Source organism: Acomys minous, assembly GCF_964271855.1.
Source record: "Acomys minous genome assembly, chromosome: 6".
NCBI lineage: Eukaryota > Metazoa > Chordata > Mammalia > Rodentia > Muridae > Acomys > Acomys minous.
This window is the reverse complement of record NC_140487.1, coordinates 27,637,578-27,651,494: the sequence shown is the minus strand read 5'-3', so window position 1 is coordinate 27,651,494 and position 13,917 is coordinate 27,637,578. Positions and strand designations below refer to the sequence as shown.

The 13,917-nt window shown below is 38.6% G+C and overlaps 1 protein-coding gene across 1 annotated transcript in view; it reads right to left on the bottom strand.

The window, feature by feature from the left end:
- Positions 1–8,270: 8,270 nt before the first annotated feature.
- The window catches only part of LOC311598871 (uncharacterized protein), a gene marked incomplete at its 5' end in the record, with an annotated part of 67,630 nt that continues 61,983 nt past the window's right edge, over positions 8,271–13,917 (bottom strand). Inside the window, one exon of the mRNA XM_084784394.1 lies at positions 8,271–8,507. The remainder of the gene's footprint in view (positions 8,508–13,917) is intronic.

The window sequence follows — 13,917 nt, the reverse complement described above, 5'->3', positions numbered from 1 at the left end:
AGCTTTATTTTCTTTCTTTCTAGTCATTTTAAATTCTAGTCATCTAAGACCTGGGAATGAAGGAAAACAAGCTTTTTTTCACTCACTGTTATTTAATTAAAAATGAAATTGCCTAAGTGTCCCCAAATGGGAAATGGTTAAGTAAACTATACGTCTTCCTGTGGTAACCTGTACAGATATTAAAGTTATATTTTCAGAGGATTCTAAAAGACTTGAGGAAGTGAATGACACGTTATCAGTGTTGAAAAGCTGGAAACTCACCAATGACGTAGCTTGTTTCCAGGTGCAGTGGAAGAGAGTGGAGTGTGCAGTTGAAGGGGTCTTATTAAAGAAGCATAATTAGAATAAACTAAACCACAGCTGCCGGCAGAGACTGTCTTTGACTAGTAGCAAGACGGCTGCTTGCTTTTCTTCCTTTTTTCCTTCTTTCTTTTCTTTTCTTTTTTTTTTTTTTACAGACTTTGTTTTCACTTTCCCCATAATTATTGTAAAGTCTTATTATAATCGTTAAATATCATTTATATAGACTGTGTTCTCTGATATCAAACAATTGTATCTGAAGTGGGGGGTGGCGGAGAAAGATACACACATAAAAATGTTAAGACTAAAATGTTCGCCCGTATTATTTGTAAAAACAAAACAAAAAATGGTAATGGAAACCTAAGTATCCAATACTAAGGAAAAATGACACAAATCATTATATATGTAAAAGAAACTATACAAAATAATTTTAGTGGAATTTATTTGAGGGATGTAAATATTCATGAACCAAATAGCACCTTAAATCAGAGAGCGCCACCAAACAGCATTACAGGCATGAGACTCCAGAGGATGTGACATAGAAACAGCCTAATTGTAAGCATTGTCTCCCCAGCCCTCTACAGGGATAATTTATCAAAACCGCATAAGATGTGAATTCGTTAGTGTAACTATCATGACAAAATGAACTGTTTTCCATGAAATCCCAATACTCTGAATGGTTTCTGTCACATATAGATGAACTAAATCTGTGTATCTGTAACACACACACACACACACACACACACACACACACACAAGGGGGGGGGAGAAAGAGAGAGAATAATTGGTCACAGGTCCATTTTATGCTAACTTCAGTTGCTAACTTAGGTCAGCCACAGGTGGTGGCACCTTTAACATTAGTCTCATTTGCCACGTTTATGGCATATTACCCAACTACAAAGAATTGCTTCATGAAAGATACCTGACACAGGAAACACTTGATAATTGTTTCTTTTTTCCATTCAGTGAGGAAAATGACACAAAATGTATGTGTTGTAGACATTCAGTCTATTTTACTTATTAAAACATGGGCAGAATTCATGGTAATTATTACCTAGAAGAATGAAAGATTGGGAAGGAGTATAAAGAGGGCTTCATCTGAACTTTTGATTTCATGGAAGTGGTGCATGGATACACACACTCACGTACGTGTGTGTGTGTGTGTGTGTGTGTGTGCGTGCGTGTGTGTGTGTGTGTTTCTGTGTGTGTGCCTTCGTGAAGCTTAATGGTCAACTTTGGGTATGTCCCTCTTTCACTCTCTACCATATTTTTTTATCAACCTGTCACATCTCCATCTGCACCCAACTCCCAACTCCAAGACTTGCCAACATGCCCAGCTTTGGCCTGGACCCTAGGGTCTAAAGCCAGGTTATTCTTCCTACCAAGAGCATTTACCCACTGAACTATCTCCCAAGCCCCTAACTTTTAACATATTGTTTTTTAGGTGTTGTTTAGTTTTGTGTGATTTATTTTTATTTATAAGTGTGTATGTGTGATCTGTGTGTTTATGCTGTGTGTGTGCAGATGCCCACAGAGGCCAGAGGTGGGTTTCGGATCCTTTGTGGTTAACGTTTAAACTGGCTGTGGGCCACCAATCAACCAGACTCAGGCCCTCTGCAGGAGCAGCACTTGTTCTTAATTGCTGAGTCATCTCTCCAGCCCGAGTATTTTATTTTTCAAACAGAAGGCTCAAAGGAAGATAGAAAAGAAAAGAAAATTTATGAAGCAAATATAAAAAGTAATGTTTTGTTGTATTGGGTAGCAGTTATGCTAATAGCTAACCTTTATTGGACATTTAACAAATAAATACTAGGAGTATTCTGAGATCAAGAACTTCATTTAATCTTGAAAGTCACTGTGATGTAAGTGTCCCCATTATCCATCCCTTATTTTAAAGATAAAGAAGGAAAGCGACAATTTCCTCAGCAGGAAACAGCAAAGGATTTCAGATGCTGGAAGATTCGTTTCCCTGCTTAGGAAGTTAGTTTTGTTATTCTTTGTACATTTTTTTATGCTTTTGGAATACCTAATAATTGGAATTGTTGTGTGGAATCCATCTTAGTTAGGTTTAAACATCCATATTAAAACCATTAAAAGGGGGAAAAGATGCAACTTAATAAAAAATATGCATGCTACCATGGGAGGCCTGGGGTTCATTATTTAGCCTCACCATTTAAAACTCAAAAAGATTGAGAGGATAGATAAAAATAATAAGCGTGTTTTCTAGTACAAAGCACATAGCTTTTTGTAGCTGACTATGACAAATATTATAGCTATGATTATCCTAGCTGGTTATACTAAACTGCTTGTGACATTTGGGCTTCGTTTTTACCAGGTGAACAAAAACAATTATTTGTGAATTAACTTTGTTTTGATTTGATTTTTTTTTTAACCTTTATTTTATGAGAATTTCATATTTGAGTATTGCATTCACATCATTCACCCTCCAATTCCTCACCTGCACAACCGCCCACAACTCCCCCATTCCTCAAATTCACGGCCACCTATTTTTTTTATTAGTGTTATGTATATAAATTTATAAATACAACCTGCTAGGTGTATTTAGTGCTGCTTAAATAGAAGTGTTTATTGAGATATATACTCTCTCAATAGATAACCTATTAAGATTGGCTAACCTTTTGCGGGCTTGTCCACAATTATTAGTTGCCTACAGCTCTTCATCCAGGCTTGGGGCGATATGAGGTGTCCTCTACTCAGGTCAATCAGTGTTGTCATTTTCCAGCTTTCATGTAGGCAGCCATACTGTTGACTTGTCATGAGTGCAGCATTCCTGTCATAGATCGAACTACTATCTTTCAGCAGATTATCTGGTCCTCGGGCTCTTACAGTATTTTTGCCTCCTCTTCCGTGATGGTCCCTAAACCTTCGATATAGGGCTCAGGTTATGGATTTATCCATTGGAGTTGGGCATTCTATTCAGAAAGGGGCAAGAGTGATGCTCACATCCTGAATATCTTGTCATTCTAGTCATTGTGGTCCACAATGACTTTACAGCTGGCCAGGACTATTGATCGCTTTTCTCCTTTGGAAGCTTGAATAGCTCCTTCTGGCACAGTCCTCAGAGATGAAGCTTCCAGCCTGGTTCCAGCTCAGTTTCCTCAAATCCACTGTCCAAAATGTGTGGCATCACCAGGCAATAGCATCTTACCATTCATTTCTGGTAGAAAATCCTGGGCCACAACAGTAACATATATTTGAGGGGAGGTAACTTGGAATCCTCTGAAGTACTCAAAAGGTGCTGTGAGTGAGACTATCCCCACAAGCTTAAACATTTGAATAATGAGTCCCTAGTTGGTAGCACTGTTGTTTATTTTACGTAAAATATACACCAATTCAATTTTATAAGAACAAAACTGAGAGATACAATAATACTGTAGTTCTTGTCTTAGTTACTTTTCTGTTGCTGTGAAGAGAAAACATAAGCAAAGCAACTTTAGGTATGGTGCTGGAGCAACAGCTGAGATCTTACAACTGATCCACAAGCAGGCAGACAGACAGACAGACAGAGACTAAGCCTGGTTTGGGCTTCTGAATGTTCAAATCTCATTCCTAGTGACATGCCTCCTCCAACAAGACCGCCTTATCTTTCTCAAACATTTCCACAAACTGGAAACCAAAAATTCAAATAAATGAGCCTATGGAGGCAATTCTCATTCAAACTACACAGTTCTTAAGCTATTTTTCTCTACCACAGTCTTCATCTTACATATAATGTAGTCATTATTTTAACTTGTAGGAAAGGAGGAATGAGGAGCCCAGAAAAACAAACATTGGGATTTCTAAAAGGGACAAAGGAGCACGATTTTGTTTTGCTTTGCTTTGATTTTGGGTTTGTTTTTTTTTAAAGATTTATTTATTTACTATGTATATAATGTTCTGCCAGCATGTGTGCCTCCCTGCCAGAAGAGGGCACCAGATTTCATTATAGATGGTTGTGAGCCACTATGTGGTGGCTGGAAATTGAACTCAGGACCTCTGGAATAGCAGAAAGTGTTCTTAACCTCTGAGCCATCTCTCTAGCACGGGGTTTTTTTGTTTTGTTTTGTTTTGTTTTTGTTTTTTTAATGAAGAAGACCATTTGAATAAAAACTAACTCTGAATGTGCTGCTTTGCTTGTTTTTTCTTTTCTTTTGTTTTGTTTTTAAAGAATACTTTGATTTACTTCCCTAAGCCCATCTGCCAATGGAACACTTCTCTATTGCACTCTCGACACTTCCTTTAAAGATCAAAATGAAACTATTTGTAGTTAAAGAACAAAAAAAAAAGGGGGGGCAGACATGGAAGTACAGGCCTTTTAACAGAACTCAGGAGACGAGGTAGATAGATCTCTGTGAGTTCAAGGCCAGCCTGCTCTACAGATGGAGTTCCAGGATAGAGAAACTCTGAGCAAAAATACTTTCTTTTTCTTGGATAGAAAGTTGAACCACTGTTGAGGTTGGTCTGGTGTACTGTGTGTTCATATGCTGAATTCTGTGCACAGAGATCTGGTTGCACTTCAGACCTGGGCATCTCACATTCATTGATTAATGTTATATAAATATGTTCCCCAGTGTCTCTGATTGGTTAATAAAGACACTAAACAGCCAATGACTGAGAAGAGGAGATAGAAAGGCTGGACTTCTGATCCAGAGACAGGTATTGGGTAGGGACCACAGGTAGAGGAGAGAGGAACGTGGAGAAGAAAGAAAAAAGAAGAGAAAGAACATGGCCATGAGGAATGACCATGGCCAGGTCAGGTCCAGCTCAGGCAGGACCAATAAGGCAAGTGCGGCATGTGGCTGGGGAGTAGCCAGACTAGCATAGAGGATTAGAATAGATGAACATCTGCCCAACTCTAGTGCCTTAAAGTTTGTTGAATAAATCAATAGGTCTCTGTGTCATTTATTTGGGAGTTAGAAAGGGTGATTAGAAAATTCCCCCCCAAATTATACATTATCAGTAAATTAGAGCTCTTCCAACAGATAGAAAACATAAGGTTACATAAAGATATCCATGCAGAGACATATCAGAGCTGGCTATGTGATTATGGAAGCCAAGATAAGCCCTAATCTGCCCTATACCAGATAGCGAGCCAGGAAACTTGGGCTCAACCCAAGGCCAAGTGTAGTGGATGTAAGCATGTTTTTGTTTTGATCTCAAGTGCAGGATGTGAAACAGTCTTGTGTGATGGTATACAGTGTTTGCCCACTGGAAACAGACTTGTGAGAGGACATGTGGTATTTGTCTACTAGAAAAGGAACTGCCCACATGGTATTTGACAACTGATAAACATCCTAGTATGAACTCTAGGAGGTGTATATGTGTATATATATACACATATATATACATATATATATATACCTAAAGCCAGAGGCTTGGCTTCTTTGTTTTGGCCTTGCTTCCTATCATTTCGCTCTTCATAGCTGTGCTTTGAAATGCTCCTAGAAAGAAATGCTCCAGAGAAGGCTTCGAAGTTCTGGGTTCCAGCTCCTGCTCTGGGGTCCACTTGCTGGAGTTGTGATCACCTTTGCTGAATTGCTGGCTTTTTGTTTAATGGGTCCGCTGGGACCCTGATGACACTTGGAATAAGGTTTTGCTGGTTAACCATGAGTACCCCCTTAGTCCAGCCATGTGGACACATAGCATTAACCATCACAAACTTGAAGTCAGACAAACCTGCTTTAAAAGGAAACTCTCCTACTTATTGGCTATGTGAGTACACACTGCCTAAACCATCTATTTTAATTTTTGACCTGAAAATTAGAACTAAAATTCCTGGCATTGTAGGACTGGTGTGCCATAAATTAATGTATCTAATAAGTTCATTCATCTGAAGTGTCTGCCATTGTTATTGGGATAGTTATAGTTTGTTATAAATATCTCTTTCCTAAATTACTTGTGCTGTATTTATCTGCGGTCCAAGTGTCCTCAGGAAGTGAGTTGGCCCCAATGGCCTTAAGTCAACAGTTTTGCATCTTGTTGGTAATTGTATTGGTCAGGGTTCTCTAGAGTAACAGACCGTTCAGAATGAATCTTTGTATAGAGAAGAGAAATTTAGTAGAATGGCTTACAGGCTGTGGTCCAGCTAATCCAGCAATGGCTGTCTATAAATCGAGAGCTCAAGAACCCAGTATCTATTCAGTCCACATGACTGGATGTTTTGGCCACTCTTCAGCATTCCTGGAATCCCAGAAAAGTAGGCTCTAAGAAGTAGGTTCTAGAGCCAGTGGAGGAGGAATGGAATTGCTAGCAAGGTGACGGCAAGCAAGCAAAGAGCTATAGCTTCCTCCTTCCATCTCCTTACATAGGCTTCCAGAAGAAGGCATGGCCAAGATTAGAGGTGGCTTTTCCCAGCCCAAAAATTCTGTATGAAAGGTGTCTTCCTGCCTCTAGATCCAGACTGAAGGGCTGTGCTCCTACGTGAAAGTTCCAGATTAAAAGGAGATCATCTTGCTTCAAATTAAGTTTTAAAAAATGTCCCTCACAGGTGTGTCCCTCCATTCCACACATAGTCAAGTTGATAACCAAGAATAGCCATCACCGTAGTGAAGAGTCATGTGAATATTCTAGCTGGATGTGTGCTGATCTCTAGTATACTTTTTTTTTTTGCACTTTTGTGCTTGAGTGGATGATTTTTTTTATTATTTGTCTACTTTATACCCCTATAGCAGCTTCCCCTCCCTCGTTTTCTCCCAGTCCCTCCCTCTCTCCTCTCCTTCCCTCCCCAGCCACACATCCTGCCCTTCTCCTCAGGAAAGCAGAGCCTCCCATGGCATATCAAGTTGCAGTAGGACTAGGTGCTTCTTCTCCTATTGAAACTGGACAAGGCAGCCCAGTTAGGGGAAAGGGATCCAAAGGCAGGCAACAGTCAGAGACAGCCCCTGCTCCCGCCTTAGGCGTCTCACATGAAGATCCAGCTGCACAACTGTTACGCATGTGCAGAGGGCCTCGGTCTGTCCTGTGCATGCTTTCAGATTGGCACATCAGTCTCTTTGAGTCCCTATAAGCCCAAGTTAGTTGATTCTGCAGGTTTGAGTGAAGGACCTTAAGGGTACCTCATTCCCTAAGTGCCTGCAACTCTGATCCCTTGGTTGTTCCTTCAGCTAACTAGATGCATTTGGTCTTCCTTTCCCCCTGAAAAGTCCTGAGTGTTTGTGTCCTCTGCCCCAAATGCTCCTCTGCAAGTCTTTACTCAAATGTCATTTCCTGGGGTTGTTTCCCCCCTAAAATTCCTGCAGGTCCCTGTCTCCCTTTCCCTTTCTACCTAGGACTATCATCCTGTAAAATACATATTTTGCTTATGGCCTGCTTCTCCTACCTAAAATCAAAGCTCCATGAAAATAGGATTTTTTTCTGTTAATTGCTATATTCCCAGGTCTAATATACAAGCATCAATAAATATGTGTTTACTGATTCAGTGTTTTATGTGAGCACCATAAATGATAAAAGTTGATTTTTTTTCTTAACAATATGAACTACTTCAGGCACACTGCAATTAATTGAAGTTTCCAAAATTTATCCAGAACCATCAGTGAGGGCACCTGGTATTTTGATCACTAATATGAATTATCCACAGATACACTGCAATTAATTTAGTAATTTCTAAAATTTATCCAACAATGAATTTGAGATGATTCCCCAATCCTCAGTGAAAAAAAAAATAACCACACATAATACATTCCACCTCCTTCTGGTTTTTAGAGAAAGTCTATTACATATTTATTATGTTATACCATTTTTTATATAGTGCCTTGCAGAATTTCCTAGAGAGAAAGGAAACAAAGTGTGGATCTGTAAAACAAAATGAAACAAGGAATCATGCTCTGCCAGGCAACCAAACAACTTGGGCACAAGCTCTGGTGTGTGCTCCATACAGCACCTAGTCTTCTGTGACTTTTAGTGCAGAGGACCCAAAGGCCACTGGGGCCATCTTTGCCCTGAGAATTTATCTATGAGCATGCAGCTACTGCAGCCTCATGCTGCTCCCTGTCTCCTACACCTCATCTGAGGGTGTTTCTTTAGCCTGCTTTCAACTTACAATCTAGCCACAAGGGAGTCTTGGGAACATGAAGGAAGAGGTAAACAAGGCCAGCAAACCCCAAGGGTAGTATCAAACAGAAGCTTCTGATGACTGTTCCAGGGTTTCTGTTGTTCTTCTTCCATGAGCATAATTACACGTTAATGGTTTTCCTCTATTAGGTCGTTGTCTGTAAACAATTAATAAACACTTCAACTCTATAAGACTTAACATACTAGTGTCGATAGCTATAGTATCATTAGCATTTTTATTTTTCTAAAAATCTAACTTTTAAATGAAAATACAGTTAAGTTGGAATATTTTATCTATTTAACCTTTTTGGTTCAGTAAGGCATACTAAAAGCAAGGCGAAATGAATATGAAATAAGTCAAACAGCTTTCTGCAGCACTCCATGCTCTTGCCACTCACCATCTAGTCTATAACTATTCCTAATCCTGCACTAAAACTTTCATGTCTTGGTACCGTTCACTTCATATCTAGTTTGGTGAAAAGCCCATATTAATATCCTGAAATACAGTGAATGAGTTATGAAGATAACTACTGCAGTCCGCCACATGAAATGGATTATGTATGTGCATTACAGCCCGGATGGATTTCAAAAGCATCATACGAAAAGAAACCAATCTCAAAAAAAAAACCCACGTGCAATTATCATTTCATTTATATAGAATTACCCAAAACAAATAAAATTATAGAAGTTTCTGGCTCTCGGTGGCTGAAGTGGAAGGGAGCTATAACCTTAAAGTGATGGCACAAAGCGGATAGACAGATACGGTGAAACTGTTTTGTATTTTAATTTTAGAAGTGGCTACTAAAGGTGTTAAAATTCCATACGTCTGGTAGAATTCATGGATCTATACACTTAAAAATCAGCTTTGTTATTACACTTGCGACTCTGTGGCATTGTTGGCCTGCATCTTCTATGTCCCCCTCTGTGCTCAGCCACCATCTTATCCAGCCATGACTGGATCACTGGACGTGTAGCTATTGAATGATTACCCTGATGATCTTACCTGTCAGAGATGCTGAGGTCCTCCACTAACTGTCATCGCTACACACTACAGCACTAAGAGGCACTCCAAAGGAATCTCGGCACTCCATCTCAGAAACGCATGCGAAATGTTATCACAACATTTTTAACTTCTAAGTCCACTGTAAAAGAATGTCCCAAAATAACATGCGGTAATTTCAAGTTCCACATCCATTTTGTCCCCTCGAGGAATATTCCTCTAATGAATACTAAGACTTTTAAGCTGGCAGAAGCCAAAAATAATAGATTGAGGATACAAAAGTTCTGCGCCCTGATCATTAAATATAATGAGAAATGTTCTCCCCACACTCATTATGCAGATGGAAGAAATAGCATTATGTATTAGTTATTTGTTCAGAGAACATATTTTATTCTGAAGGATACAGCCTCCGGTGTTAAAAGATGCTATTTCTCCACACACAAAGTCCTAAGTCTTCTTTAAACTATCTGTAGTGCCATAAGCCAGATGCTTCATAATAATAGTTTTGTATATATAGTACTGAACTCCAAGAATAGTGGCCTTAATTATTTTTCTGTAGATAGATTTCATTGACCAAAAGCAACACTGTATGAGATGACAGGATTAAAATAAGGCATTCACCATGTTACCAGAAGCAGCACGATGGCCCCAAATTACCCAGATTGTTGTTCTAATTATGACAAAGCACTGTTGCTTCCACACTGGAAAAAATACACTGCAATCAAAGGAAGAAAGGTCTGTCCCACATTGTAACATTCAATGTAGAAATTGCACAATTGATCCTCCAGATGTGATAGTAGCCGCTATCAGTTCTTTATTGAAACATGTGCAGGCTTCCTTACTGCTATTTTAGGCCCTTCATTATGTATGACGTCATTGGCTCCACTCACAAGGGAACAAAGTTGACTGACATCAACATGGTGGGTCAATTGACTCAGTTGGTCATAGTGCCTTTGGTTAGAACAAACATTCACATGGGACATTGATATGATCACATACTGAATCTATCTCTCTATTGCTCTCCAATCTTCCTTATCACCAGAGTTCGGAACTCTACCATCTCCTTCACTAAATCATCAAATCTCTTCACCTACCCATGAACTGCGCAGATCTGATGACACCAACATCCAGGCAAAATATCCCAAGTTATATGCATTACTGGAGTTCCTTTCTCTACTGTCCTGCAATGTCTGTTTGTAAAGTTGGCCCTTGCTTGGTTTTTGGTTTTTTTTTTTTTAACGGTTCTAAGGCTATGAATAATGAACTAAAAAGCAAGACAAAAATTGAATCGCATACAAGCAGACTATTGCACTAAATGAGACAGTAAATGCTGACACAATTATTCCTGAGAGACAGATTATTCAAAGGGTAGCAAAGCCTATTGTGAACCATATCTCAGTGTTTCCATATCTATTAACTAATATTGATCTTGCTATGTATAGGAACATTACAAGATATTAAAGTAGTTCTAAAAATTCATTACATATATGTATGAAACTATCAGAGAACTAAAAAAATGAAAGAAAAGAAAATTCATGTGATAGGATAATTTTTTAAATCATTTTTCAACTTTCTTATTTTAAAAGAAATGCAAGTATGATTGGTATGCACATTTTTCTAACTCATTTCCTCAGATGTCTTGGGTAAGAGCAATGAAAGAAATGTTTTCACCATGAAGGGCCAGGAATATACAGTAGGATTATGACAATAATCCAAAAGAAAAGGCTGGATGACTGGGTATGAGTTCTAAAAATGGTTTTAAGCTTCAATCACTACCAGGAAGGGAAGACCCACAAAGCCACAGAAACTTGGAGAGTTAGCCTTTAAAGTTCATTAAGAAAATCCTAATTCAAATTCCTGTCTCCTTTCCATCACCTCTAAATCTCTTCCTCAAATGACTTTTTAGCTAAATAAACAAATAAGTAATCCAGTCCTCAAAAAGCTAGTATCCACAGAGGCAGCCATCCTATCTTTGGGCAGCTCACACAGTAAGATGCCTCCCAAATTACCCAAACGCTGTCCTTGGCGGTCATAATTCTAGGGACCTCAAAAGAAAACCCTCACTCCGGTTCTAATAATGACCTTTCAGATAATTTTTTTTTCTGGCCTGAGATACCATTATTTTTTCATTATTTCCGTTTCTATGAACCTGAAATTTTCCAAAATTGCTCCTAAAGCTTAGACTTGAAATGATATGCTTACAGCAGAGTAGTCTGTGAAATGACAGGGAAGAAGCACAGTACCATGCACTGTCCAGATGTTAGTCCTACACTCAAAGTCTAATATCAAGGTGGTCTGGAAGACACACCAAAGTATAGTTGGTAGCATTCACCAGGAGCCCATCATGTGCCGGGCACCTCACGGAAGGCCTCTTGTGCACTTTCTCATTCAACTCTCCTGACAACCTATGGGTAGGTCCTATTTTCAATCATTTTGAAATGCTTTTAAAAAAATAAATACTTTGCCCAAGTTCAAATACTGCAGAAGCAGCAAAACTTGCATGCTATCTCAAGAGTCAAGAAAAGTAGTGTCCACATCCCTGAGCTCTACTTTAGGCTGGCCCCACGCCAAGTCTTTATCCTAAGAGGGAAACGTATCATTCTCATTGTGTGCACAGCAAAGTGAGGCAGAGAGAAGTTCAGCTGAGTGCTGACACAGTAAGAATCAGCCTGTTTGAACAGGCTCACTCGAAGGTTCAGATCCTACAAGTACCTCTTCCAAAATTATCTTACTGGAACTGGTGTATCATTCTGCCCTCTTAAAAATGTCCAGATACTGACTAAGCAGTTAAACTCAGTCGTTGGGTCCTTGCTACCTTTTTAAAACTAAGATGGTAAATGAAAGTTCCATATGTTTCAGTTTTATCAACTTATAGTTGGTAGAAGTCAACCTGGGAAGAAGTAACGTAAAAGTAGTAGACCGGTTCCAGATGCAACCACCCATTCACCCCACGGTAGATCAGCAGTCACCAAACCTCCCAAGCACCCTCTCACCCAGCCCATATGTTTTTTTACTAAGATATGCTGAGTTTTTTAAGTATCCAACTGAAATACATGTTTACCATCATAGCTCATACCCGGTAGCTATCAAATAGTAACGCCAAGTCAATGTGAAATAATTTTTGATGGTACACCTATTTAGGTCCTAGTGACTGTCATTTCTTCGTCTAGGGATTAGAATTTGAAAAATAAGACACTACATCAGATATATATTGGCCGTTATACTATAATACTATAGTATTTTATGCTATAATATATAATACTTTGTATTATATGTAAAGTACCATTCTGGATGGTACTTTCTGTCAATCAAGAGTTGTCTGGGTTCTTGTGATTTCCCAGGCAGCTTAAAGCATCTTCTAAGTTGATTTTAGCAGACAGCATGTTTATTGTACAATGCATGCTCATGATCTAAATTTGTTGCTCATCATTTAAATCAATATTGTGATTGTATGGGTTTAAAAAGCATTTATTTTATTTTATTGTGTCACTTTGGGTCTCTGGAGGTCAGAGGATAACTTGAAGGAGTCACTGCAGTCCTATTAAGGGGGTTTCAGGGCTTGAACTTATACCATCAACCTTGGAAACAAGCACACTTAGCCAATTGTAGGATCTTACAGGGCTTGGTTTGGTTTGCCTTTCTTATTTAGTTTAACTAATAGTATCACTTTTATCTTAATTAAATTACTGAACCCTGTAAATTAATTACCTTCTACTATGATACATATACAATTTTTTTCAGTAATAAATGTTTGTCGCCTGAGTAATAATCCTTTAAACCCACAAATCTGTCATATTGTCTGTGGTTGCTTTGAAACATCATAATATAATCAATATATTTAGCAGCTTTATGTTGTGCTCAGTTTCATTGTTTGGCATTTATTATAATAATCTTTATTTGTATAAAACAGTGTTTCCTTTCAGTTCGTTGAGGATGCACCCTCCTAACCTAAAATTCAAGCATTTGAATGCTCAAAAAACCTAGAACATGGAGCACGTTCCTTTTGCCATTGCTTTGGGATTCAGATGTCAGGTACAGTAAATGTGAAGAATGTAAAACCCTGACAGCTGAAAAGAGGAGTCGTCATTATTGAGGATAATTGTATCCATATTTCTAAGCAGTGCAGAGTTGAGAATTCTCAAAAGTGCATTCCTGTTCTTCACCGCCCAGCTACAATCAAAAAGCTAAGGTGTTTAATTAAAAAGAAATAAGAGCCATATGTCTAAATCTAATATCAGGAAATATTTTTGTTCTAAATAGTTCAGGTTATCTTTTTAACAGTATATCAAATCCACCCACGCCCAGATATTTTTCTGTAAAGCTAGTGATACTGTTGCCTTTTTCCAATGAGCTTGATTTTTGAATAAATCTGCAATGCTATTATCACTCTGGGAGAGACAAAAGGTCACTTCCCTCTTCTAAAATATAGAATAATTCAACAGAGCTTACCAACTGTGCTGCTAATGTAATTCTTACTATACCTCTGAGAGAAAATGGTCCTTCAGATAGATTTAGAGCAAGTGGCAGTGGTAATGCTAATGTACTTTGCCTGAGTATGTCCCAGCTGG